Here is a 26111-nt window from a genome sequence, read left to right on the forward strand (position 1 = left end):
TGGTAGTTGATGTCTTTCAAGGAATTTGTTCATTTTATAGAAGTTGAATTTATTGGCATGTAGACGTTTATTCCTGTTCATTTTTTAACATCTATAGAATCTGTAGAGATGTCACCTTTCTAATTGTTGATATTAGTCATTGTCCCCTCTCTTTTTCCTGGATTGTCTGGATAGAGACAGAAAGCCCATGGGTTGAGCCTGTCCATGGTCTTCTCTTCCTGAGTTCTTAGCCTATGAATTTTGGATGTGCTCAGCCTCCACAAATGCGTAAGGCACTTCCTTGTGATAACTCTGTCCTGCCTTCAGGGACTCCACTTACATCTATGTTGGGCTGCTTGAAGTTTTCCCACAGCTCACTGATTCTCTTTTCATGTTTGCAGTCCTTTTTTCTATGCTATGTCTTCAAGTTCACTAATTTTTTCTTCTGCAGTGTTAAACTGCCATCAATGCCATTCAGTGCATGTGTCCGCTCAGATATCATAGTTTTCATCTTTGGAAGTTTGATTTGGTGCTTTTAAATATCTACTCCTTCTCCACACATAACATGCTCCATCTTTCCTCTGTCTTCTTGAACATGTGGAAGCACTAGAGGCAATTTTTTGATGTGCTTGCCTATTAATTTTATCATCTGTGTCATCATGTTTATTTCTATTGCTTGATTGATTTTCCTCCTCATTCATGAGTCACATTTTTCTTCTTACTCACATGCCTAGTAATTTTTGATTAGATACCAGACATCGTGAATTTTACCTTACTTGGTTCTGAGTACTTTTTTATTCTTATAAATATTTTTCAGCTTTATTCTGGAATGGAGTAAAATTACTTGAAAGCAGTTTAATTCTTCTGAGGCTTGCTTTTAAGCTTTGTTAGGCAGAACCTAAGCAGCACTTATTCCAGGGCTAATTATTCCCCAGTACTGAGGCAATACCCTTCTGATCATTCCACCTGATGTCCTATGAATCACTAGATTTTTCCACTCTGGCTATTGGGAAGACAAACTGTTGCTGGCACTGTGTGAGCTCTGAGGATTGCTTCTCTAATTCTTTGAGGTAGTGGTTTCATCACATGTGTGCACTAGCCAGCACTCAGATGGATACATTGAGGAATGCTTCTGAAAGTCTTGGGAGCTCTCTCTATGCAGTCACTCCTGTCTGGCACTCTGCCTTGTGAACCCCAGCCAACTTGAACTCCCTGGACTCAGTCCTCCTCCCTGCTGCAGTGTAAACTCTCTCTAGACAGTGTGGCTAATGCAACTGAGGAACCCAATGTTGAATTTTAAGTTTAATGAATTTCAACTTAAATGTAGCCACTGGCCATGCATGGCTAGCCACTGGCCATGTGTGGCTACCACCATGGATGGCTCAATCTCTAATGCAGCTGGTAGAGAGCCTGGGGTCCCTGCTCTTCCTCTGGGAAATGAGCTCTGTCCTCTCTGCAGTCAGGACATGTGTGAGCTCAGCTGGCTCTGGTCAGCCTGGAAAACCACAGTGGAGAGTTCACCTGTCTATCACCTGTCCAAGGTGGGCCTTACATTGGCCTAGTTCAAGCTGGTTGCTATGATTTGAACGTTTGTCTCCTCCAAAACTCATATTGAAATGTAATCTCTGAAGTGGCAGTACTGAGAGGTGGAGCCTTTAGAGGTGATTGAGTCAGAGGGTCCTGCCCTCATTAATGGATTAATCAATTCATGGATCAGTGGATTAATGGGTCATCATGGAAGTGGGACTGATGGCTTAAGAAGAGGAAGAGAGACCTGAGCTAGCACCCTCCCCATGGGATGCCCACTACTCCCTTAGGACTCTGCAGAGAGTCCCCACCAGCAAGAAGGCCCTCACCAGATGCACCCCCTTGGTCTTGGACATCCTGTCCTCCAAAACTATAAGAAATAAATTTTGTTTTTTTAAATAAATTACCCAGTTTTAGGCATGCTGCCATAAGCAATAGCAAATGGACCAAGATTCCAGGTTTTGCAGCAGAGTTAGCAGTTACTCTTCACTGCAGTATGGCAGATGCTTAGTTGGGCTCTGGTCTCCAAAGAGCCCCCTCTTCTAGCCCAGTTCTGTCAGATCTTGACTCAGAAAATAGCACAGCTTTCAGACCATCATAAACTCAAGGGGAGCCATTGTGACACTGGGAAAATAGACACTAATTCCACACTTCCAGCCTCCAGGGTCTTAATCTGTCCTAGGCAGTGCCATGGAATAGAAAATCCCAGAATTCCAGCCCAAATGCCCAGCCTCACATCTCACTAGTGGGCAAACCAGTCCAGAGAGATTATGGACTTGCATCCACACATAGCACATAGTGATGGGGCCTGGGCTGGAGCCCCCCTGTGCCTCCAGACCCTCCATCCTGGCCGGCTGGCCTGTCCCCCGCAACTCTCTCTCAGAACATTCTCTGATTCTATCTTGCTTTTTGTCTCTGCTCCCTCCCTTTCTTGTGGGGCTTTCCCTCTTCTCTAGGTACCTATTTTGGCCCTTTCCAGGGAAGACAAACACAAGGATAATCCCATCTTGGGTTTACGTGCAAGGGCACGCTCTGGACATTTCTGTCCTATCTGGTCCATCTCCCCATCTGCTTGCTCCCCTCTGGGGTAACTCTGCTTTTGCAAGCCTGTAGACGAAGAGGGTGGAGAAGGCCTCCGGGGGAGAGACACTACAGGGTGGGGAGAATCTCATTCCTCAGGGAGGGCTTGTCAATTGAGTCCTGGGGCTGCTAACAGGCACCGTTGTGTTCTTCCTTCCCTGAAGGCCTTCTTAGGACAAATTCCTCAAAGTGGGACAGTTGGTCCCAAGGTGTCATGCACATTGAAGATTTTGCTACATATCATTAAACTGACATTCAGAAAGAACCCTCACCAACAGCATGAGAACAACTGTCCCCACCCCTCCACCTGACTGTCTAATCTTTGAGCAGCCTGGTCTCTGAGTCAAAGGACCAAGGAATGAGTGAATGCCCAGGGCTTGGCTGAGAGGTTAGGTCCCTACTGAGGGATGGGTGGGTTTCCACAAGGCAGGGTCTTGGGAACTTTGATACTTACAATACAACCACTGAAATCAAGACACTACCTTGACTCATTACTGCTTTCTAATTGTCACAGCAGTTCAAGGGTGACGAGTTGTCCCAAAAAGCCTTGTTTAGAAAGAATGTCTTGGTCAGAATCATGCATTGCATTTAGCTGTCATGTCTCTTCAACCTCCTCCAGTGTGGCTTATTGGTCATTTATATATCTTCTTTGGAAAAATGTCTGTTCAAGTTCTTTGTTGATTTTTAAATTAGTTTTTTGTTGTTGAGTTGTAAGAGTTCTTTATATATTCTGGATGTTAATCCCTTATCAGATATATAATTTGCAAGTATTTTCTTCCATTTTGTAGGGTGTCTTTTTTTTTTTTTTTTTTTTTTTTTTTGAGACGGAGTCTCGCTTTGTCGCCCAGGCTGGAGTGCAGTGGCCGGATCTCAGCTCACTGCAAGCTCCGCCTCCTGGGTTCACGCCATTCTCCTGCCTCAGCCTCCCGAGTAGCTGGGACTACAGGCGTCCGCCACATCGCCCGGCTAGTTTTTTGTATTTTTTAGTAGAGACGGGGTTTCACCGTGTTAGCCAGAATGGTCTCGATCTCCTGACCTCGTGATCCACCCGTCTCGGCCTCCCAAAGTGCTGGGATTAGGGTGTCTTTTTCATTCTACAGTCAACACTTGCTGTTTTCTATTTTTGTTTTCTTTATAGTGGCCATCTTAATCTAGGGCATGCCAACCACTGCATGGTTGAAAATCCATGTATAACTTTTGACTCCCCCAAATTTAACTACAGCAGCCTTGACAATAACATAAACAGTTAACACATATTTTGTATATTATATGTATTATATACTGTATTCTTACAATATAGTAAGTTAGAGAAAAGAAAATGTTATTAAGAACTTCATAAGAGAAAATGTATTTACTATTCACGAAGTGGAAGTGGATCATCACAAAGGTCTTCATCCTTGTCTTCACATCGAGTAGGCTGAGGAGGAGGAGGAAGAGGAGGGCTTGGTCTTGTTGTCTCAGGGGTGGCAGAGGCAGAAGAAAATCTGAGCGTAAGTGACTCACGCAGTTCAGATCCATGTTGCTAAGGGGCCAACTGTATATATCTCATTTGTATATATACATAATATATATTACACATATATTACATATATACACATCACATTTTTATATATGCGTATATATAACTTTTTTTTTTTTTTCTTTTTTGAGACCGAGTCTCACTCTGTCGCCCAGGCTGGAGTGCAGTGGTGCGACCTCGGCTCACTGCAACCTTTGCCTCCCAGGTTCAAGTGATTCTTCTGATTCTCCTGCCTCAGCCTCCCAAGTAGCTGGGATTACAGGCACGTACCACCACGCCAAGCTAACTTTTGTATTGTTAGTAGAGAGGGAATTTCACTCTGTTGGCCAGGCTGGTCTCAAACTCCTGACCTCTGGTGATCCGCCAGCCTCAGCATCCCAAAATGTTGGGATTACAGGCGTGAGCCACAGTGCCCAGCCAACATTTGTATATATGTGTATGTCACATTTGTGTATATATATCACATTTGTATATATCACATATCACATTTGTATATATACTGTATGTCACATGTTTGTGTGTGTGTGTGTGTATCCATTCCTATGTCAATTGATATTTAGGTTGCTTCCACCCCTTGGCTACTGTAATTAATGCTGCAATGGACATGGATGTGCAAATACCTCTTCAAAATCCTGCTTTCAGTTCTCTGGATCTATACCCAGAGTGGGGTTGATGGATAATATGGTAATTCTATTTTTATTTATTTATTTATTTTTTGAGATGGCATTTCATTCTTGTTGCTCAGGCTGGAGCTCAACGGTATGATTTTGGCTCACTGCAACCTTCACCTCCCAGGTCCAAGCAATTCTCCTGTCTCGGTCTCCTAAGTAACTGGGATTACAGGAATGTGCCACCATGCCCAGCTAATTTTGTATTTTTAGTAGAGACAGGATTTCACCATGTTGGTCAGGCTGGTCTTGAACTCCTGACCTCAGGTGATCCACCCACCTTGGCTTCCCAAAGTGCTGGGATTACAGGTGTGAGCCACCGTGCCTGGCTTAGTAATTCTATTTTTAGTCTTGTCGAAAACCTCCATACTATTTTCTATAGCAGCTGTGTCATTTTACATGCCCATCAACAGTGCATAAGGGTTCCAATTTCTCCACATCTTTGTCAACACTTGATGTTTTCTATTTTTGTTTCCTTTATAGTGGCCATCCTTAGGAGTGTGAGATGGTATCTCATTGGTCTTCACGTGAATTTCCCTGATGATTATGATGTTGAGCATCTTTCCATGTGCCTATTGGCAATTTGTATGTCTTCTTTTGGGAATCATCTATTCCCAAATAGGGAATCATCCTTTGCCCATTTTTTAGTCAAGTTATTTGGTTGTGCTTGTTGTTGCTGATGAGTTGTAAGAGTTTTTAGATATATTCTTGATATTAATCTTTATCAAGATATATGTTTTACAAATATTCTCTCCCATTCTTCCATGTTATAGGTTGTCTTCTCTGTTGATTGTCTCCTTTGCTGTGCAGAAGTTTTAAAGTCTGATCTAGTCCCATTTGTCTATTTTTACCTTTGTTGCCTGTGCTTTTGGTGTCATATTCAAGAAACCATTGCAAAATCCAATGTCAATAAATTTTCTACATTTTCTTCTAGAAATTTTATAGGTTCAGGTCTTAAGTTTAGGTCTCTAATCCATTTTGAGTTAATTTTTGTTTATGGTGTAAACTTAGAATGCAACTTCATTCTTTTGCATGTGCATATCCATTTTTCCCAACACCATTTATCAAAGAGTGCATTCTTTCTCTGGTGTATGGATTTGACAGTCTTGTTGGAGATCATTTGGCCGTGTACATGAGAGTTTATGGGCTCTCTATTCTCTTTCATTGTTCTATATGTTTGTCTTTATGCCTGTACCATACTGTTTGGATAACTGTAGCTTTTGGAATTGTTCTCTCTCTTTTTTATTTACTTATTTTTTTTGAGTTGGAGTCTTGCCCAGGGTGGAGTGCAGTGGTGTGATCTCAGCTCACTGCAACCTCCGCCTCCTGGGAACAAGCTATTCTCCTGCCTCAGCCTCCCAAGTAGCTGGGATTGTAGGCATGAGCCACCATATCCAGCTAATTTTTGTGGGGTGTTTTTGTTTGTTTGTTTTTTTTAGTAGAGATGGGGTTTCGTCATCTTGGCTAGGCTGGTCTCGAACTCCTGATCTCAAGTGATCTGCCCTTCTCAGCCTCCCAAAGTGCTGGGATTACAAGCGTGAGCCACCGTCCCCTGCCTGGGATTGCTTCCTTAAGTTTCTTTTTGGATTGTTCATTACTACCGTATACAATGCAACTGATTTTTGCGAGTTGATTTTGTATCCTGCAACTTGGTTAAGTTTCTTTATAATCTCTATTATTTCTTTGTGGATCATTTAGGATTTCTTCTGTATAAGATCATATCATCTGTGAACAGAGATAATTTTACTTCTTCCTTTCCAACATGTCTTTAACTTCTTTTATTTGAGACGAAATTTCACTCTTGTTGCCCAGGCTGGAGTGCAGTGATGTGATTTTGGCTTACTGCAACCTTTGCCTCCTGGGTTTAAGCAATTCTTCTGCCTCAGCCTTCCAAGTAGCTGGGATTACAGGTGCCTGCTACCACGCCCAGCTAATTTTTTGTATTTTTAGTAGGGACGTAGTTTCACCATGTTGGCCAGGCTGGTCTTGAACTTCTGACCTCAGGTGATCCACCCACCTCGGCCTCCCGAAGTGTTGGGATTACAGGTGTGAGCCACTGTGTCTGGCCTTTTTTTTTTTTTTTTTTTTTTTTTTTTTTTTGCCAAATTGCTTTGGCTAGAATTTCTACTACTGCACTGGATAGAAATAGCAAAAGTGAACATCCTTCTCTTGTTCCTGGTCTTCGGGGGAAAGCTATCTGTCTTTTACCATTGATTATATGATGCTAGCTATGGGGTTTTTATATATGGCCTTTAACTAGAGAAAGTTTCCTTCTATTTCTGGGTTGTTGAGTTTTTTTTTTTTTTTTTTTTTTTTAATCATGAAAGGGTGTTGACTTTGTCAAATGATTTTTCTAATCATTTTTTAATCAATTGAAATAGTCATGTTTTTTTCCCCTTCATTCTGTTGATATGGTATATTCTACTGATTGTTTTTTGTATGTTGACCCATTACTGCATTCTAGGAATAAATCCCACTTGGTCAGATATATAGTTTTTCCACTATGCTACTCAATTCATTGTGCTTTCATTTTTTGAGGGTTTTTGCATCAATATTAATAAGGGATATTGGTCTATAGTTTTCTTGTAGTGTCTTTGTTTGGTGTTGGTATCAGGGTAATGCTGGTCTCAATGAATGAGTTAGGAAGCGCTCCCTCCTCCTCAATTATTTGGATGAGTTTGAAAGGGATTGGTATTAGTTTTTGTTTTTTTCTCACAGAGTCTTGCTCTATTGCCCAGGCTGGAGTGTAGTGACATGATCATAGCTCACTGCAGCCTTTACTGCCCGGGCTCAAGTGATCCTTCCATCTCAGCCTCCCAAGTAGTTGGAACTACAGGTGTGCATCACCATGCCCAATTAATTATTTGTTTTTTGTTTGTTTGTTTGCAGAGACAGGGTCTCACCAGGTTGCCTAGACTAGTCTCAAACTCCTGGGCTCAAGCGATCTTCCTGCCTTGGTCCCCCAAACTGCTGGGATTACAGGCATGAGCTACCACACCCAATTCTTTTTTGTAAATGTTTGGTAGAATTCTCCAGTGAGGTCACCTGGCCTTGATTTTATTACTGATTAGATCTCCTTACTGGTCCAATTTTTCTATTTCTTTATGGGTCAGTTTTAACACATTTTGTGTTTTAGAAATATCCATTTTAGTTAGGCTATTGAATTTGTTAGTATACAATTGTTCATGGCATTTAGTCATAATATTTTTATTTCTGTAAAATCAGTAGTAATGTCCCCACTTTCATTTCTGATGTTATTAACTTGAGTCTTGTGTCTCTCTTTCTTGGCTGTTCTAGTGAAAGATTTGTCATTTTTTGCTGGCCTTTTCAAAGAAATAACTTTTGGTTTTATTGATTTTTTCTATTATGTTTTTATTTTCTTTTTCACTTATCTTTGATGTGATTTTTATTATTTCCATTCTCTTGGATGGAAGCTTTGGGTTTAGTTTGCTCTTTTTTACCCTAATTTTTAAGGTGTATAATTATTGATTTGAAATATTTTTTCTATTTTAATGTAGGTGTTTACAGCTATGCATTTCTCTATTACCACTGTTTCCATGGTATCCCAGAAGTTTTGGTATGTTTTGTTTTTATTTTCATGTGACTCAAGGTTATTTTCTAATTTTCCTTGTGATTTCTTCTTTGACCCTTGGTTGTTTAAGAGTGTTTCGTTTAATTTACACACATTTCTAAAATGTCCAGTTTTCTTTCTGGTATTGATTTCTAGTTTCATTCCATTCTGATCAGAAAAATACTTCAGATTATTTCAATCTCTTAAAATTTATTAAAAATTGTTTTGTGGCTTAGCATGTGATTTATCCTGGAGAATGTTCTATGCGCAGTTGAAAATAATGTGCATTCAACTATCGCAAGAACAGAAAACCAAACACCGCGTGTTCTCACTCATAGGTGGGAATTGAACAATGAGATCACTTGGACACAGGAAGGGGAACATCAGACACCGGGGCCTATTCTGGAGAGCAGGGAGGGAGGAGGGATAGCGTTAGGAGATATACTTAATGTAAACGACGAGTTAATGGGTGCAGCACACCAACATGGCACATGTATACATATGTAACGAACCTGCAGGTTGTGCACATGTGCCCTAGAACTTAAAGTATAATAAATAAAAAAAAAAGAAAGAAAATAATGTGCATTCTATTGTTGTTTGGTGGCATGCTCTATAGGTATTTTAGGTTTAATTGGTTTATAGTATTTTCTAAATCCTCTATTTTCTTAATGTTCTTCTGTCTGGTTTTTCTATCCATTATTGAGGTGAGATATTGAAGTTTACAACTACTGTTGCAGAACCGTTCATCCCTTCAATTCTGTCAATGTTTGCTTTATACATTTTTGGTCTGTTAGGTGTTTATATGTTTATAGCCTTATTGTCTTACTGTTTGAAGATTTTTCTCTCTATATATTGTTCTTCTTTGTCTCTTGTAAAGTATACTTTTCTGACAATAATATAGCCATCCCAGCTCTTTTTCATTACTATTTACATAGAAAGTCTTTTTTCTATTCTTCTATATTAAACCTCTTTGCATCCTTCTATGTAAAGTGAGCCTCTTGTAGACAGCATACAGATGGACATGGACTTTTAAAATTCAATATGCCAATCTGCTTTCTTAGAGATTTTAGTTAATTTACCTTTAATATGATTACTGATAAAAGGATTTACTTCTGCCATTTATTTGTTTTCTATGTGTTATATAATTTTTGCTCCCCAATTACTACCTTTTTTATATTTAGTTGATTTTTTGTAGTATAAAATTTTGATTCCTTTCTTTCCTTTTCTGTGTGTTTTAAAGTTATTTTCTTAGTGGTTACCACCTAGTTTGAGTAATACCAACTTAGTTTCAATAGCGTACAGACACTCTGCTTCTATACATCTCTGTTCCTCCCCATTTATATTATTAGTTGTCACAGATTACATCTTTATACATTATGTGCCAATTAAGTTAGATATATAGATATTATTTTATGTGTATGCCTATTATATCATATAGAAAAATAAAGATGTTACAAACCATACCAAAAGTACATTAATGGTGGCCTATATATTTACCTATGTAATTACCTTTACCAGTGTTCTTTATTTTTTCTTATGGCTTTGAATTACTGTCTAATGTCCTTTCATTTCAGCCTGAAGAACTCCCTTTAGCATTTTCTGTAGGAACAATCTTCTGATAATAAATTCCCTCAGCTTCTGTTTTTCTAGAAATGTCTTATCTTTTATTCTCAAATGAGAATAAAGAGAAATTTTTGCTAAATATAGAATTCTTAGTTGACAGGGCTTTCTTTTTTCTTTCAAGATTTAAATATGTTATCCTATTGCCTTCTGGCATCATTTATTTTTCTGATGAGAAATCAGATGTTAATCTTACTGAGGATCCCTTGTGCATGAGATGTTTTTATAATGTTGCCTTCAAATATTTCTTTTTGTCTTTTTCTTTCAACAATTTGATTATAATTTGTCTTGGTGTGGGTGTCTTTAAGTTTATCCTGCTTGAAATTCATTGAGCTTTTTGGACATGTATATTCATGTCTTTCCTCAAATTTGGGAAGTTTTCAGCCATTGTTTCTTCAACTATTCTTTCTACCTCTTTCTGTCTTCTTCTGTGAATCTCTAATGGTGTATGTTGGTCCACTTGATGGTGTCTCATACAGCTCTTAGTCTCTGTTTACTTTTCTTTGTTCTTTTTTCTTTCTATTCCTGAGACGTAATAATTTCAGTTGTCTTACCTTCAGGTTTGTAGGCTCTCCTGCCTGCTGAAATTTGCTATTGAGCTCCTCTAGTGAAATTTTCATTTCAGTTATCCCACCTTTTATGCCAAAAATTCTGTTTGGTCTCTTTTTTTTTTTTTTTTTTTTTTTTTTGAGACGGGGTCTCGCTCTGTCACCCAGGCTGGAGTGCAGTGGCCGGATCTCAGCTCACTGCAAGCTCCGCCTCCCGGGTTCACGCCATTCTCCTGCCTCAGCCTCCCGAGTTGCTGGGACTACAGGCGCCCGCCACCTCGCCCGGCTAGTTGTTTTTTGTATTTTTTAGTAGAGACGGGGTTTCACCGGGTTAGCCAGAATGGTCTCGATCTCCTGACCTTGTGATCCACCCGTCTCGGCCTCCCAAAGTGCTGGGATTACAGGCTTGAGCCACCGCGCCCGGCCTGTTTGGTCTCATTTTATAATTCCTATATCCTACTAAGAGTTTTATTTTGTCATACGTGGTTTTCCTGATTTTCATTGTCTTTAGCTGTTTGAGCATATTTAAGATCATTGTTTTAATCTTTATCCAATAGTCCAATGCCTGGGCTTCTTAGGGACAGTTTCGATCTATTTTATTCCTTTGAATAGGCCATACTTTCATGTTTCTTTTTATGCTGTGTAATTATTTTGAAAACTAGACAGTTGAATATTATAATGTGGTAACTTTGGAAATAAGATTATCCCTTTTCCCAGTGTTTGCTGGATTTTTTATCGTTGAAGGCTATAGCAGATAATTTCTATAATGACTTACCCAAACTATTTTTTTGCAAAGACTGTATTCCTAGGCATATTCAGTCACTGACATTTTGTCCATAGCTCGTGTTCAACTTGTGCTTTTTTATTTCATATTTTTATTTTTTGAGACAGATCTCACTCTATCACCCAGGCTGGAGTGTAGTGGCATGATCATGGTTCATTGCAGCCTCCATCTCTTAGGCTCAAGCAATCCTCCCACCTCAGTCTCCTGAGTAGCTGGGACTACAGGTGAGCACTGCCATGCCGGACTAATTTTAAAAATTTTTTTAGACTAGGTGTCACTATGTTGCCCAGACTGGTTTCAAACTCCTGGGCCCAAGCAATCCTCCCACCTTGGCCTCTCAAAGTGCTGAGATTACAAGGGTGAACCACTGCACTAGACCTCAGCTTGTGTTTTGACAGAGATTCCCTTCAATATCACGAACTAAAAAGAAACAAACAAACAAACAGCAGAAACCAAATAACCACTCCCAGACTTTACAGATTGACTCTGTGCTAGGCACTCCTTCAACACTTATCCAAGCCTGCACTTAGCTTAGGGATTAGCCCAAAGTGGACGCTTAAGATCTCCTCAGGTGTTTTTTATGAGCATGCATCTTGCCCTGGGCATGCATGTGGCCTTCTAAATCCCCTTGTACACATGGGTGCTTTTGAATGCCCTGATTTTCCAAAGAAACTCTCACCAGCTTTTACTACTGGGTCTTAAGTGTTTTATTGTGGGTCTCAACTATAATCTTCTGCCCTAGGCATCTGCAGGATGTGAGTTCACCTTGCTCTCTCTCTCTTTCTATATATATATATATGACATATATGTTTATATATGTAGTATTATATATAGTATTTATATATATATATACACACAGTATACACACACACACACACACACACAATATCTGCGGTGTTTCCATCTGCATTCTGAGTTAGGCAAAACAAAGACAAGCACCTTGTATGAATCCTTTGGGCCACCTCTCCCTAGGCCCTCAGACAGCTTAGGACAGACATGCACAATAATGTGCCAATCAGGTCTGGTATGCTCCCTCTTGTATGAGAGACCAGGGTCCCACACTGAGAATACTGACTTCTCTCTCCAGGACTGCTGCTGCACCAGGGAGAGAGTGGGCAAGGGCAAGTAAAAGGGCCATGGATACATCCTACCATTTTAAAGTCACCTGTTTCTTGATTCAGCATTTGTTTGGTTGCTGTGACCCTTTTACTGCTTCCCAGAATTCTGACAAAATTGATTCTGACCGTTTCTGCTTGTTTCTGGTGGGGTAGGGGCAAGAGATTGGCACTGCCTGCCTTGCTATTTTGCTTATGTCACATTCAATCAAGGTAGTCCTTTCTGTATTCCTTCTGCTGGTGATTTGTTGAGCTTCTTGGTTGTGAGAGTTGATAGTTCTCTTAAAATTCGGAAAAATTTTAGCCATTTTTACTTCAAATCTTTCTGTCCTCTCCCCTTTGGGGAGTACAATTACACAGGTGTTAAACTGCTTGAAATGGTTTCAGAGCTCACTGAAGCTTTGCTCTGTTTTCTACTGTCTCTTTTTTTAATCCGTGTTTTCATTTGGAATAGTTTCTATTGCCAATTCATTAATCTTTTCTGCTGTAGTGTTTAATATGCTATTAATTCCATCCAGTGTATTTTTTTATTTGAAAATTTTAATCTCCATAATCTCCATTTAGGTATTTTAAATATTTCCCACATGTCTCCTTCATATACTCTTGTTTTGTTGATTATTTTTTCTGTTTTGTTTCATTTTGTTTTGTTTTGTTTTTATTTTTGTTTTTTGAGGCAGAGTCCTGCTCTGCCACCCAGGCTGGAGTGCATTGGCGTGATCTCGGCTCACTGCAGCCTCTACCACTCAAGTTTGAGAGATTCTCCTGAGCCTCCTGAGTAGCTGGGACTACAGGTGTTTGCCACTACACCCGGCTAATTTTTGTATTTTTAGTAGAGACAGGGTTTCTCCATGTTGGCCAGGCTGGTCTCAACCTCCTGACCTTAAGCCATCCTCCCACCTGGGCCGCCCAAAATTCTGGAATTGCAGGCATGCACCACCGCACCCAGACCTCCTTCATATACTCTTGCTTTCCTCTATCTTCTTGGACATGTGGGGTGTATTTATAATAGTTGCTTAAATGATCTTATCTACTAATTATATTATCTCTTTCATTTCTAGATCTGGTTTTGTTGATAATTTTTTTTTCTCATTATGGGTCATATTTTCCTGTTTATTTGCATGCCTAGTTATGTTTTATTGGATGTCTGGCATTGTGAACTTCATCTTGTTGAATGTTATTTCTTTAAATGTTTTTGAGCTTTGTTTTGGGATGCAATTTGATCCTTTCAAAGACTGCTTTTGAGTGTTTTTCAACAAGCACAGAGTGACTCATAGTCAAGGGCTCATTTGGCCATCTCTGTGTCCTTCTTGTCCTCTTCTCAATGTCTCATGAATTGCGAGGTTTTCTGAACTGGATATTAGCGACCTATTCCCAGTTTTGTGTGAGCTTCAACAATTTTTTCTCCTGCATTTCGGGTGGTTCTTTCCCCTGTCTTAGGTAGTTTTCTTGCCCTTGTGTACTGATCAGTCCTGACGAGGACACTCTGCAGCCCTCTGCAACTCCCTCCTCCTCTCCAGTCTTCTGCCCTGTGAACTCCAGCCAGCTTGTCATAATAAAATATCTCAGGCTGGTGGGCTGAAACAACAGACATTTATGTTCTGAGTTCAGGAGGCCAGAATTCTGAGGTCAAGGTATGGGCAGGGCTGGTTTCTCCTGAGCCCTCCCCTTGTGGCTTGCAGATGCCACTTCCTTGCTATGTCCTCACATGGCCTTTCCTCTGTGCACACACAGCCCGGTGTCTGTGTGTACAGACTTCCTCTTTTTATAGGGGCATCAGTCAGATTGGATTAGGGATCCCCTTATGGCCTCGTTTTAGCTCAATCACCTCTTTAGAGACCCTGTTTTCAAATCTGGTCACATTCTAAGGTACTGGGGGTTAGGACTTCAACATATGGATTTTGGGGGTAGGAAAGGGTCAGGACTCAGCCCAGAACAGCCTCTGGGACTCTGGCTCTGTCTCCTCAGGGAGACTACTGGCCCCTGCCTGGACCCACCTCACTCTGTCCCCTCTCAGGGCCTGTTGTCCTGTGCTGCTTGTTGGCTAATGTTGGGAATTGCGGTTCCATCCATTTTGTCTAGATTTTTTAGTTGTTTCAGGAGGGAGGGTAAATTTGATCCTTTTTACTTAATCTCGGCTGGGAGTAGAAGTCTCACAATAGAGCTGCTTAACCCATCCTCTTGTTTTCCACTCCATCCTCATCCCAGCCCTGGCGGCCCTTAGCAGAGTCCCAGGTTGCTGCCCAGAGACCCTGCCGTCCATCCTTTTGTAGCTCTCTCTGCTGTGCCTTATCAGTTACCTCTTCTCTGTTTTTTTTTTTTCTTTCTTTCAAAGTTTTGTTGTAATCTCTTGAGCAAGCTTCTCCTGATCAACTTGTCCCTATGGGTCTTCCATGTTTTCATTCATTCATGACTATTTTAGTGAGATCTTGAAGAAGAAACCAGTGAGTGTTAAACAGATTAAACTGCTGTCTTCCACCAGACATTTCCTCATGTCTTTAAACAGTTAAAGTTTCTTGGAAACATTATTTGAAAGCAGATGTTCTCCTGGGGGACATTTATAATGCTCGTAACTTTTCACTATTGTAAATAATGCTTTGATCACTGCCCTTGTGCAGAATGTTTTGTACATCTCTGTTACTTTTCTAGTATAAATGCTTAGAGACTGGGTCAAATCCTTGACAAAATTAAAACCTCTGAGGTATACTGCCAGATGGCCACCAAAATTTTGTATCATTCTACCCAGATACTACCAACGCTTTCTTCCTATGCTTACAAAGCGCTTGCTTACTCTGGAATAAATAAAAAGTTTTCCTGTATTTCAATTATTTTAAAATCTCTTTAATCCACCTAAAAATTGTTTATGGCATAAGCTAGGGTATGACTTTATTTTTATTTGTGAAACAGTTGATTCACTCTCTTTAAAATGGTTTTCCATCGGCACATCTTTGTGGAACATTTCTCCTTCCTTCTCCTCTTCAAATTGAGCTGGGGCCATACCTGGGTGCTTCCAAGGGAGATATACAGGATAACACTGGCTTCTGGGCCTGGGATCGTGTCTGGCTGGGGAGGGGGAATCCCCAGGACCAAATGTTCTCCCAGAGCCCTGGAATCTACCCCAGTTTTATCCTGACAACCCTGCTATAATGATGTGTATATGGATACCAGAACCACTACTTACCAACCAATTCTAGACTATAGCACCTTTGCCCACTGCAAAGCTGACTCACACCTGAAGATGTCTTTATTATTATTATTATTATTATTATTATTTTTTAAGAGACAGGGTCTCACTACGTCCAGGCTGGAGTGCAGTGGCATGATCATAGCTCACTGTAGCCTCGACCTCCTGAACTCAAGCGATCCTCCTGCCTGAGCCTCCCAACATGCTGGGACTACAGGCTTGAGCCACGGCCCCCAGACAAGATGTCTTTACCATCATACCCCAGGGTATCTATCAGTCAGGGTTTGATTGGAGAAGTAAACAGCTTGGAGATGTGACAGAAATTTGACTTCATATCACTTTGGGAGCTGGTTATATGGTTATACTGTCTTTTTTTTTTTTTTTTTTTTTGAGACCGAGTGTCGCTCTGTTGCCCAGGCTGGAGTGCAGTGGCATGATCTCGGCTCACTGCAAGCTCCACCTCCTGGGTTCATGCCATTCTCTTGCCTCAGCCTCTCGAGTAGCTGGGACTACAGGTGCCCGCCACCTCACTCAGCTAATTTTTTGTACTTTTAGTAGAGATGGGGTTTCACTGTGTTAGCCAGGGTGGTCTTGATCTCTGACCTCATGATCCGCCTGCCTTGGCCTCCCAAAGTGCTGGGATTACAGGCATGAGACACCGCGCCCGGCTTTTTATTTTTTATTTTTTGAGACAGAGTTTTGCTCTTGTTGCTCAAGGTGGAGTGCAGTGGCACGGTCTCAGCTCACTGCAACCTTCAGCTCCTGGGTTCAAGCGATTCTCCTGCCTCAGCCTCCCAAGTAGCTGGGATTATAGGCACCTGCCACCACACCCGGCTAATTCTTTGTGTTTTTAGTAGAGATAGGGTTTCACTATGTTGGCCAGGCTAGTCTTGAACTCCTGACCTCAGGTGATCTGCCTGCCTTGGCCTCCCAAAGTGTTGGGATTACAAGCGTGAGCCACCGTGCTTGGCCTATACTGTTTCTTGAAAGCTGTTGACTTGGAAGTTCGTGGAATGGGAAGATGGGAGTGGAAGATGGGCATGAGGTGGACATGAGGCTCCTGTGAGGCAGAGTCACGGCCCAGGAAGGTGCAGCAGGACCCGGAGGGATCTCCTGCCACCTCCCAGACTTTACCTTCAGTGATGGGTCCATGCAGGACAGGATGCTGCCTTTTGTATTGCATTAAACACCCGCTGGCTGGCCAGGGTTGTGGGGGGCAGGGCCAAGGCAAAAGATCCAGCAGGAAAGCTGAGTGCAGTGGTTCATGCCTGTAATCCCAGCACTTGGGGAAGCCAAGGTGGGAGGATCACTTGAGGCTGCAGTAAGCCATGATCACACCTTTGTACTCCAGCCTGGGTGACAGGGTGAGATCCTATCTCAATAAAATAAAATAAAATAAAATAAAATAAAATAAAATAAAACATAGTAAGATGCAGCAGGAGTAGGGAGCCATGGACCTAGCCACTGTCCCATGCTCTCTGTTGGGTGGGACACATCTGCCTGTGCCTGCGTCCAGGCTTAAAGACACAAGGTGCTCCTTTACCCAAATCTCAGGCAAAAATGTTCCTGGGGTCCATACTCCCTGGAATCTTGTTCTAGCTCAGGGGGTCAATTAAATTTGGCAGAGAGGCTCAGCGGGGTGAAGGGGCCACTCACAGGCCTCCTTGGCCTCAAAGGCTGAGCCTGTCACATGTTGAGAAGAGCTACTAGTTCAGAGCCAACCCTGGAGGCTGTTGGCCCCACCCTCAGGGACATGCCCATGAGCAAGTGAAGAGCTCAGCATCTTCCTGCTTGTCCACACCCTCCTCCCAGGAGAATCAGTGAGCACCCTTGGACCAGGGGCCCTTGACTAGATTTGGGCTGCTTTGGGGTTTAGAGGGACAAGTACTTGGTGCCAGGAAGGGCCTGGATGCAGGAATTCATGCCCCTGAGGCCCACTAGGGAGCTGTAGTCATGGGCGGGAGTCCCAGCCATGGGAAGGTGAAAAGGCAGGCAGAATCTAGAGCTGCTTTTAGTTGGATTACTGCTCAAAGCTCTGGCCAAGATGAAAAAGGAAACTTCGCAGATGTGAATCTTGAGTCTGGAGAGCATCTGGGGAGAGAAGGGCTGCCAACCCAGTGGGAGCACCAAAACCTGGCCCAGCACCTCACCTGCCTCCCCAAGGGGCTGGCCAGCTTCATGCTTGGTGTCCTCATCTTCCACCATGAGGTTAGAGAGTGCATCCTGTGTGACTTCGATTCTTTTAAATTCATTGAGGTGTATAGTGTGTTCCATCTTGGCAAATGTTCCATGGGCATTTGAAAAGAATGTATATTCTGCTGTTGTTGGGTGGAGTGTTCTATCGGTGTCAAGCAGACCCTCCAGGTCAATGGTATTATTGAGTTCTTCTATATCCTTGCTGATTTTCTTAGAGTAGTTCTATCAACTTCTGACAGAGCGATTTTGAGACCTCCACTATAATTGTGGATTTGTCTACATCTTCAGCTGTATGAGTTTTTGCTTCATGGATTTTGAGGCTCTGTTGTTTGGTATGTACACATTTGGAAACAAAAATGAAACTATAACATATCAAAATATATGGGATTCAGCTAAAGCAGTGCTGAGAGGGATATTTGTAATAGTAAATGCTAGAAAAGAGGGAAGCTCTCAAATCAATATTCTAAATTCCCACCTCAAGAAACTAGGAAAAGAGGAGCAAAATGAAACAAAAGCGAGATGATGGATGAAAATAATAAAAAGAAGAAAAATAAGTAAATGAAATAAAAAACAGATAAACAATAGAGAAATATCAATGAAACAAAAATTTGGCTTTAAAAACTAAAATCAGGGGCGGGCATGGTGGCGCACACCTGTAATCCCAGTACTTTGGGAGGCTGAGGTGGGCAGATCACCTGATGTTGCAAGTTTGAGACTAGCCTGACCAACATGGAGAAATTCCGTCTCTACTAAAAAAAGATTACAAAATTAGCCTGGCATGGTGCCGCATGCCTGTAATCCCAGTTACTTGGGAGGCTGAGGCAGGAGAATCACTTGAACCCGGGAGGCGGAGGTTGCGGTGAGCCGAGATTGTGCCATTGCACTCCAGCCTTGGCAACAAGATTGAAACTCCATTTAAATAATAATAATAATAATAAAATATAAAAGAATAAAATCAGTAACATTTATAAACCTGTAGTAAGACTGAAAAAGACAAAAGGAGACAAGACACAAATCACCAATATTATGAATGAAACTGGAGACATTACTACAGATCCTGCAACATTACAAGAATAATCAGGTAACACCATAAACATTTCTACTCTCATAAATTGAGAAGCTTAAGAAAAATGGACCAATTCCTCACAAATGACAGACTAGCAAAACTCCATCAAGATGAAATAGACAACTTGAGTAGTCGTATGGCCATTTTTAAAAAATTGATGTAAATAAACATTCCTTCCCCAAATGTCCAAGGCCAGATGGTTTCACTGGAGACTTTTACTACACATTTAAAGAAGAAATAAGTCCAGGCATAGTGGCTTATGTCTGTAATCTCAGCACTTCGGGAGGCTGAAGTGGGAAGATCACTTGAGCTCAGGAGTTCAAGACCAGCTTAGGCAACACAGTGAGAATATGTCTCTGTACTTTTTAAAAAAGGAAAAATAAAGAAAAATTTATACAATTTATTCTAGGAAGTTTATGCAATTTATTCTAGAAAATAGAAGCGGTGGGAATCAATCCCAACTCATTTTTAATATCCCTTACAAACTTAGAAGCAAAAATCCTCAACACAATATTAGCAAATTGAGTTCAGCAATATATAAAAAGAATTATATACCATGACCTGGTGGGATTAATTCCAGGTATGTAAAGCTAGGTCAGTGTTTCAAAGTCAATGTAATCCATCATATCGACAGGCTAAAGAAGAAAAAGCGTATGATTGTATTGATGCAGAAAGAGCATTTGGAAAAATCTAACACTAATGACAAAATCTCTTAGAAAAATAGGAACACCCATTAAATAACAAAATCTCTCAGCAAACTAGGAACAGAGGGGGACTTTCAAAATATATTTTGTATTAAAAATATAAAAATCTTTATAGCTAATGTCATAATTAATGATAAAAGAGGAATGCTTTGTCCATTAGATCAAGAACAAGGCAAGGATGTCAGCTCTCATCACTCTTATTAACACAATACTGAATGTTCTAGCCAGTGTAACAAGGCAGGAAAAGGAAATAAAAGGCATACAGATAGGAAAGGAAGAAATAAAACTCTTCCTATTGGCAGATGACATGATTATCTACATAGGAATACCAATGAATCCTAAAAAATAAACCTTGTAGAACTAATAAATGGGTTCTGTAGGGCTGCAAGATAAAATATCAACACACAAAAATAATCTTATTTCTATATACTTATAGTGAACATGTGGAAGCTGAAATAAATATAAAAACACACCATTTTCAGTCACTCCAAAGAAAATGAAATATTTAGTTACACTAACAAAAACATGTATAGGATCAAGTATGTGTTGAAATTGCAAAATGATACTGAAAGAAGTAAAAAACAAAAACCCTAAATAAATAGGAATGCTATGTTCATGGATTGGAAGACTCAAATAGCAAAGATGCCAATTGTTCCCACATTGATCTGTAGGTTTAATGTAGTTCCTATCAAATCCTCAGCCAATTTGTGGGTTTAGACAAGTTTATTCTAAAATGTATGGGAAGGCCCACTTTTTGATGGGGTTGTTTTTTTCTTGCAAATTTGTTTGAGTTCTTTGTAGGTTCTGGATATTAGGGCAAAGGATATGAACAGACACTTCTCAAAAGAAGACATTTATGCAGCCAACAGACACATGAAAAAATGCTCATCATCACTGGCCATCAGAGAAATGCAAATCAAAACCACAATGAGATATCATCTCACACCAGTTAGAATGGCGATCATTAAAAAGTCAGGAAACAACAAGTGCTGGAGAGGATGTGGAGAAATAGGAACACTTTTACACTGTTGGTGAGACTGCAAACTAGTTCAACCATTGTGGAAGACAGTGTGGCGATTCCTCAAGGATCTAGAACTGGAATACCATTTGACCCAGCCATCCCATTACTGGGTATATACCCAAAGGATTATAAATCATGCTGCTATAAAGACACATGCACATATATGTTTATTGTGGCACTATTCACAATAGCAAAGACTTGGAACCAACCCAAATGTCCATCCATGGCAGATTGGATTAAGAAAATGTGGCACATATACACCATGGAATACCATGCAGCCATAAAAAAGGATGAGTTCGTGTCCTTTGTAGGGACATGGATGCAGCTGGAAACCATCACTCTCAGCAAACTGTCACAAGAACAGAAAACCAAACACCGCATGTTCTCACTCATAGGTGGGAATTGAACAATGAGAACACTTGGACACAGGAAGGGGAACATCACACACCGGGGCCTGTTGTGCAGTGCGGGGAGTGGGGAGGGATAGCATTAGGAGATACACCTAATGTAAATGACGAGTTAATGGGTGCAGCACACCAACATGGCACATGTATACATATGTAACAAACCTGCAGGTTGTGCACATGTACCCTAGAACATAAAGTATAAAAAAATAAATAAATAAAATGTATGGGAAGGCACAGACCCTAACTACCTAAAATTATCTTAGAAAAGAAGAACAAAATGAGAAGAACTGCTCTACCTGATGGTAAGTCTTCCTATAGTATATGGCTACTGAAACCAAGACAGTGTGGTAACAGCTGAGGGACAGACATATAGATCAATGGAACAGAGAACCCAGAAATAGCTCCATCCAAATATCCACAACTGATTCTTCTTATAAGGGTTCAAAAGCAATTCAGTAGAGAAAAGGCAGCCCTTTTAACAAATGGTGCTGGAGTAACTGGATAGCCATTGGCAAACAAAAACAAAACACTGAATCTGAACCTAAATCTCACACCTTACCCAAAAAATAACGTAAAATGGATCACAGGCTTAAATGTAACTGTAAAACTATAAAACACATAAAATAAATGAGAGAAAATCTTCAAAATCTATGGCTAGGCCAAGAGTTCTCAGACTTGACACCAAAAGCATGATCCACAAAAGGAAATATTGTTAAGTAGGACTTCATCAAATTAAAAAGTTTTGCTCTGCAAAAGTCCACGTGAAGAGTATGAAAAGACAAGCTGCAGACTGGAAGGGCATATTTGTAAACCACATTTGCAAAGGAGTTATACCTAAAATATATAAAGAACTCTCAAAACTCAACATTAAAAATCCAGTTAGAGAGTGGGCAGGAGCATATGTTCTCAGGACCTTCAGAAGTTTTTTGCCTCCATGGGCAAAAATAATAATATAAAATATAAAAATAATAAAAATATAAAATAATAAATTATTTTATATATAATATATATAAATATATATAAAAATTATTATATATTTAATATATATTTTATTATATATTATATATATAATTATATTATATATTATAATATATATATATATATATATATATAATATATAAATATATATATTTAATATATATTTTATTATATATATTATATATAATAAAAATATTATATATATAAAAAAAATATATATATAATATATATTTTATATATATATAATAATAAATATATTATATATATTTTTAAACACATATATTTTTATATATATATATATATTTATATATATATATATATTTTTTTTTTTGAGACGGAGTCTCGCTCTGTCGCCCAGGCTGGAGTGCAGTGGTGGGATCTCAGCTCACTGCAAGCTCCGCCTCCCAGGTTTACGCCATTCTCCTGCCTCAGCCTCCCGAGTAGTTGGGACTACAGGCGCCCGCCACCTCGCCCGGCTAGTTTTTTTGTATTTTTTTAGTAAAGACGGGGTTTCACCGTGTTAGCCAGGATGGTCTCGATCTCCTGACCTCGTGATCCGCCCGTCTCGGCCTCCCAAAGTGCTGGGATTACAGGCTTGAGCCACCACGCCCGGCCTATTTAAAATATTTTTAAAAATTAAAATAAAAAGGAAAATGAGCAAAAGACAAACAGGCATTCCATCAAGAGGATACACACATGGCAAATAAAAATCATGAATGTTCAACATAATTAGCCATGAAGAAAATGCAAATTAAACCCACAATGATACGTGACTGCACATCTATCAGAATGGCTGAAATAAAAAAGTGACAAGTACAAATCCCAGTGAGTGTGTGGAGAAACTGGATCACTACTTCACTGTTGGCGAGGGTGTAAAATGTGCCTGCTGGCATAGCGCCTCTGGAAGACAGTTTGTAGATTTTTACAAAACTCAACATGCAGTTGCCTTGTGACCTAGTCTTTGCTTTCTTGGGCATATTTCCTAGAGATATGAAACTTATGTTCACAAATACATGGACTTGAATGCTTAGAGCAGTTTTATTTGTAACAGACAGAAACTGGAAACAGCCCAGATTCCAGGGGTGAATGGTGAAATGCACTGTGGTATATCTGTAGAGTAGAATATTATGCAGCAGTGAAACGTCATGAACTATTGATCCATTTGGGTGGATCTCAAGGGAATTTTGCTGAGTAAAAAAGTGAATCCCAAAGAGTTACCTGCTGTAGGATTCCAGGTAAACGGCATCCTCGAAAAGACAAAATGAGAGATGGAGAACAGATGAGTGGGTTCCTGGGTTGGGCTGTGTCTACGCAACAGCAGCATGAGGGGTCCCATTCTGATGGAAATGTCCAGTATCCTGATTGTGGCAGTGGACACATGAAGCTAGCACAGAACTAAACACCCACATACAAAAATGAGTGCCTGTAACAAGGTCAGTGGAGTGTATCAATGTCAACTTCCTGGCTGTCATAACATCCTAGAGTTTTGCAAGTGGTTACATTGGGGAAAACCAGGGGAAGGATACCAGGGGTCTCTCTGCACTATTTCTATGCAAGTGTCCAGTATGCATCTGACAGAGGACATGGTACTATCCATGAGAATAAGCAAGAGAGGTCCTGTGCTGGATGCCGCCTGAGGGGTGTGTGTGTGTGTGCTGGCGGGGATGCAGGCACCTTCTCTAGCTGATCCGCAGGGTGCAGCCCTGCCTTGCAGGGAGCCAGGCTCCGCAGAGGCCCCTGGGCTGGGCTCAGCCTCCCAGGCCTGACCTTGTGAGCCCAGGAGCTATTCTGTGTCTGTGTGTCTGTGTGTCTGTCTTTCTGTCTCTCTCTCTCTCTCTCTCTCTCTCTCTCTCTCACACACACACACACACACACACACACACACACACACACACACACACACACACACACACACACACACACGGCGCAGCCCGTGAGCTCATTTTGCCCATGGCTGGCAGTCTGGGTGGGTTGCTTCTGCTTGAGCTCTTTGTCCAGCTCCATTTCAAATGACTCATGAGTGGTTTTTGCCCTCTCCCCTAGGGACACCCTCTGCCTGGCCTCATAAATCTTCCCAAGGAGGCAACGTTTCCTGATAAGCAACCTCTCGCCCCACTCCTCCAAGACCACCCAAGAGATTGCCCCCCCTTCCCTGGGCGGTGCCAACAGCTTCCCCACCCTGAGCCTCCCCATGGTCTCTTGAGCTCAGAGCGGTGGTATGCAGCTCCCTGGAACCCCATCCTCATGTACTCTGTTAGCTGGGCCAGGTCCCGAGAGGGGACCATCAGCTGGGGAGGTGGCCTTGGTGGGCGTGGTGGGGGGGGACGCCTTTGCCCAGTAGGGTGTCCTGGCGGTACCTACACTGTGGCAGCTCAGGCAGCCCTGCCGCACACCCCTCCTGCACGGGCTTAATCAGGGGCTTGTGGCTGTGGGGATTTCTGCTCTTTGTCCTCCCTGCCCCAAGGGAAAGGCTCCCTTTCTCTCACTGGTTCATACTGTCTCCCTCTCTCTCACATGCTGTTATTCTGTTTCTCATTTTCTATCTCATTCATTTATTGTCTTTCCCTCTCTATCTCTTTTTGTCTCTCATTCTCTGTCTTCGTATCTCTCTCCATCTGTCTCTTTTGTCTCCCTCTCATTCTGTCTCTCTTCATCTTTCATTAATTCCGTGTCTTTCATTCATTCTGTCTCTCCATCTCTGTCTCTCATTCTTTCTCATTCTCTTTTTCTTTCCCTTTCTTCATCTCTGTCTCTCTTTCCATCTCTCTCTCTCTCTGTGACTCTGGCCCAGGGAGCATGGGACTGAAGAGGTTGGATCACTGGACTGGAGAGGTGGAGACAGGAGCCGCCAGGATCCTCACCCAGCCCAGTTGCTGTGCGTGGCCACGGACAGCGGGGCAGGAGTGGCCCTGGGGAGGAGGTGTCACTGTTTCTCAAGGGTCCCGCCTCCTGAGCTTTCTGGCAAGGCCTAGGGGAACAAGCACTTATTTCTTCCCAGCCACATGGTGACTTGAGTGGATCCAAGGACATGCTTCTGAGACTTGCTTCTGTTTTGGTGGGGGCACCCTGGCTTTCGAAAGGGGCCCACCATTGGGGGTGTGTGAGCCCAGAGCCCTCCAAGCCCCTCACAACCCACACCACTTCCCTGAGGAATCCAGATTGGGCCTGGAAGGGAGGTGGGGATGAGCCTGGTCTCGGGGAGTGGCTGCCTTTGTCCAGCAGGGCGACCCAGCAGCACCCAGACACCGCGGCAGCTCAGGCAGCCCCTGTACATGCTGTCCTGTGTGGACACAGTCAGGGTCTGCGGCTGTGGGGGATTCAGCACTTCACAGGGCAGGGGTCTGCACGAAGATAGATGTTTGCAAGAGCGCCTGGACCTGATGAGCATTCATAGGCGGCTTTTGGGTTTTCTTTCTACATGGTGAGGTTCCTTCCTGAGCCCATGCCTCCTCCCTGGTGCTGACACAACCTGTTAGGGCTGTGCCTTCCCTACCCCTTGGAAAGCATGCTGAACCCTAGTGGGGGGTAGAGCAGGAAAAACCCAGCCTGGCCTTAAACACTTCTTGCAATCTTGGGGCTTCTGCCAGCTACCCAGCGCATCCATTACAATTACACATCTGGAGCTGGGGAAACCACCACAGGAGGGGCTCCAGGAGCTGTGGGACCAACTGGGAGTTGACTGAGCTACAATTCCATGGGTTCTGGGACCTCCACAAGCCCCCGCTGTGCCTGGGGCCACTGCGACCTGCTGGGTCTCCTGGAATTGATGTCGGTTCAGGGCTGTGTCCAGCTATCCCAGAAAGGTCTGATTATCTCCTCTCCCCACTGCATGTTCACCCTGGTAAAAGGCCAGAAGTGCCTTTGGGGAAGGCTGGGAGAAAGATAAGAACAGTAAGCTTTTGGTAGCGCAGCGGGTCCCCCTCAAGGGGGCTCAGCCTCCCCTCTATCCAGGGGGTTCTGGGTCTGCAAACTGGCTCAAATTTGGGACTTGACTGAGGAGCTTGGACTTTGGATTTTTATATATATATATATACACACACACATATATATACACACATATACACACACACACACATATATATATATTATTTTTTCAGACAGGGTCTCTGTTGCCCAGGCTGAAGTGCACTGGCGCGATCTCGGCTCA

The 26111-nt window shown here is 41.8% G+C and overlaps 1 protein-coding gene across 6 annotated transcripts in view; it reads right to left on the reverse strand.

Annotated features, from left to right (window-relative positions):
• Positions 1-26111, reverse strand: part of GUK1 (guanylate kinase 1) — a 359169-nt gene that overhangs the window by 150806 nt on the left and 182252 nt on the right. The gene's annotated exons all lie outside the window — the stretch shown is intronic.

Source organism: Macaca thibetana, chromosome 1 (assembly GCF_024542745.1).
Source record: "Macaca thibetana thibetana isolate TM-01 chromosome 1, ASM2454274v1, whole genome shotgun sequence".
NCBI lineage: Eukaryota > Metazoa > Chordata > Mammalia > Primates > Cercopithecidae > Macaca > Macaca thibetana.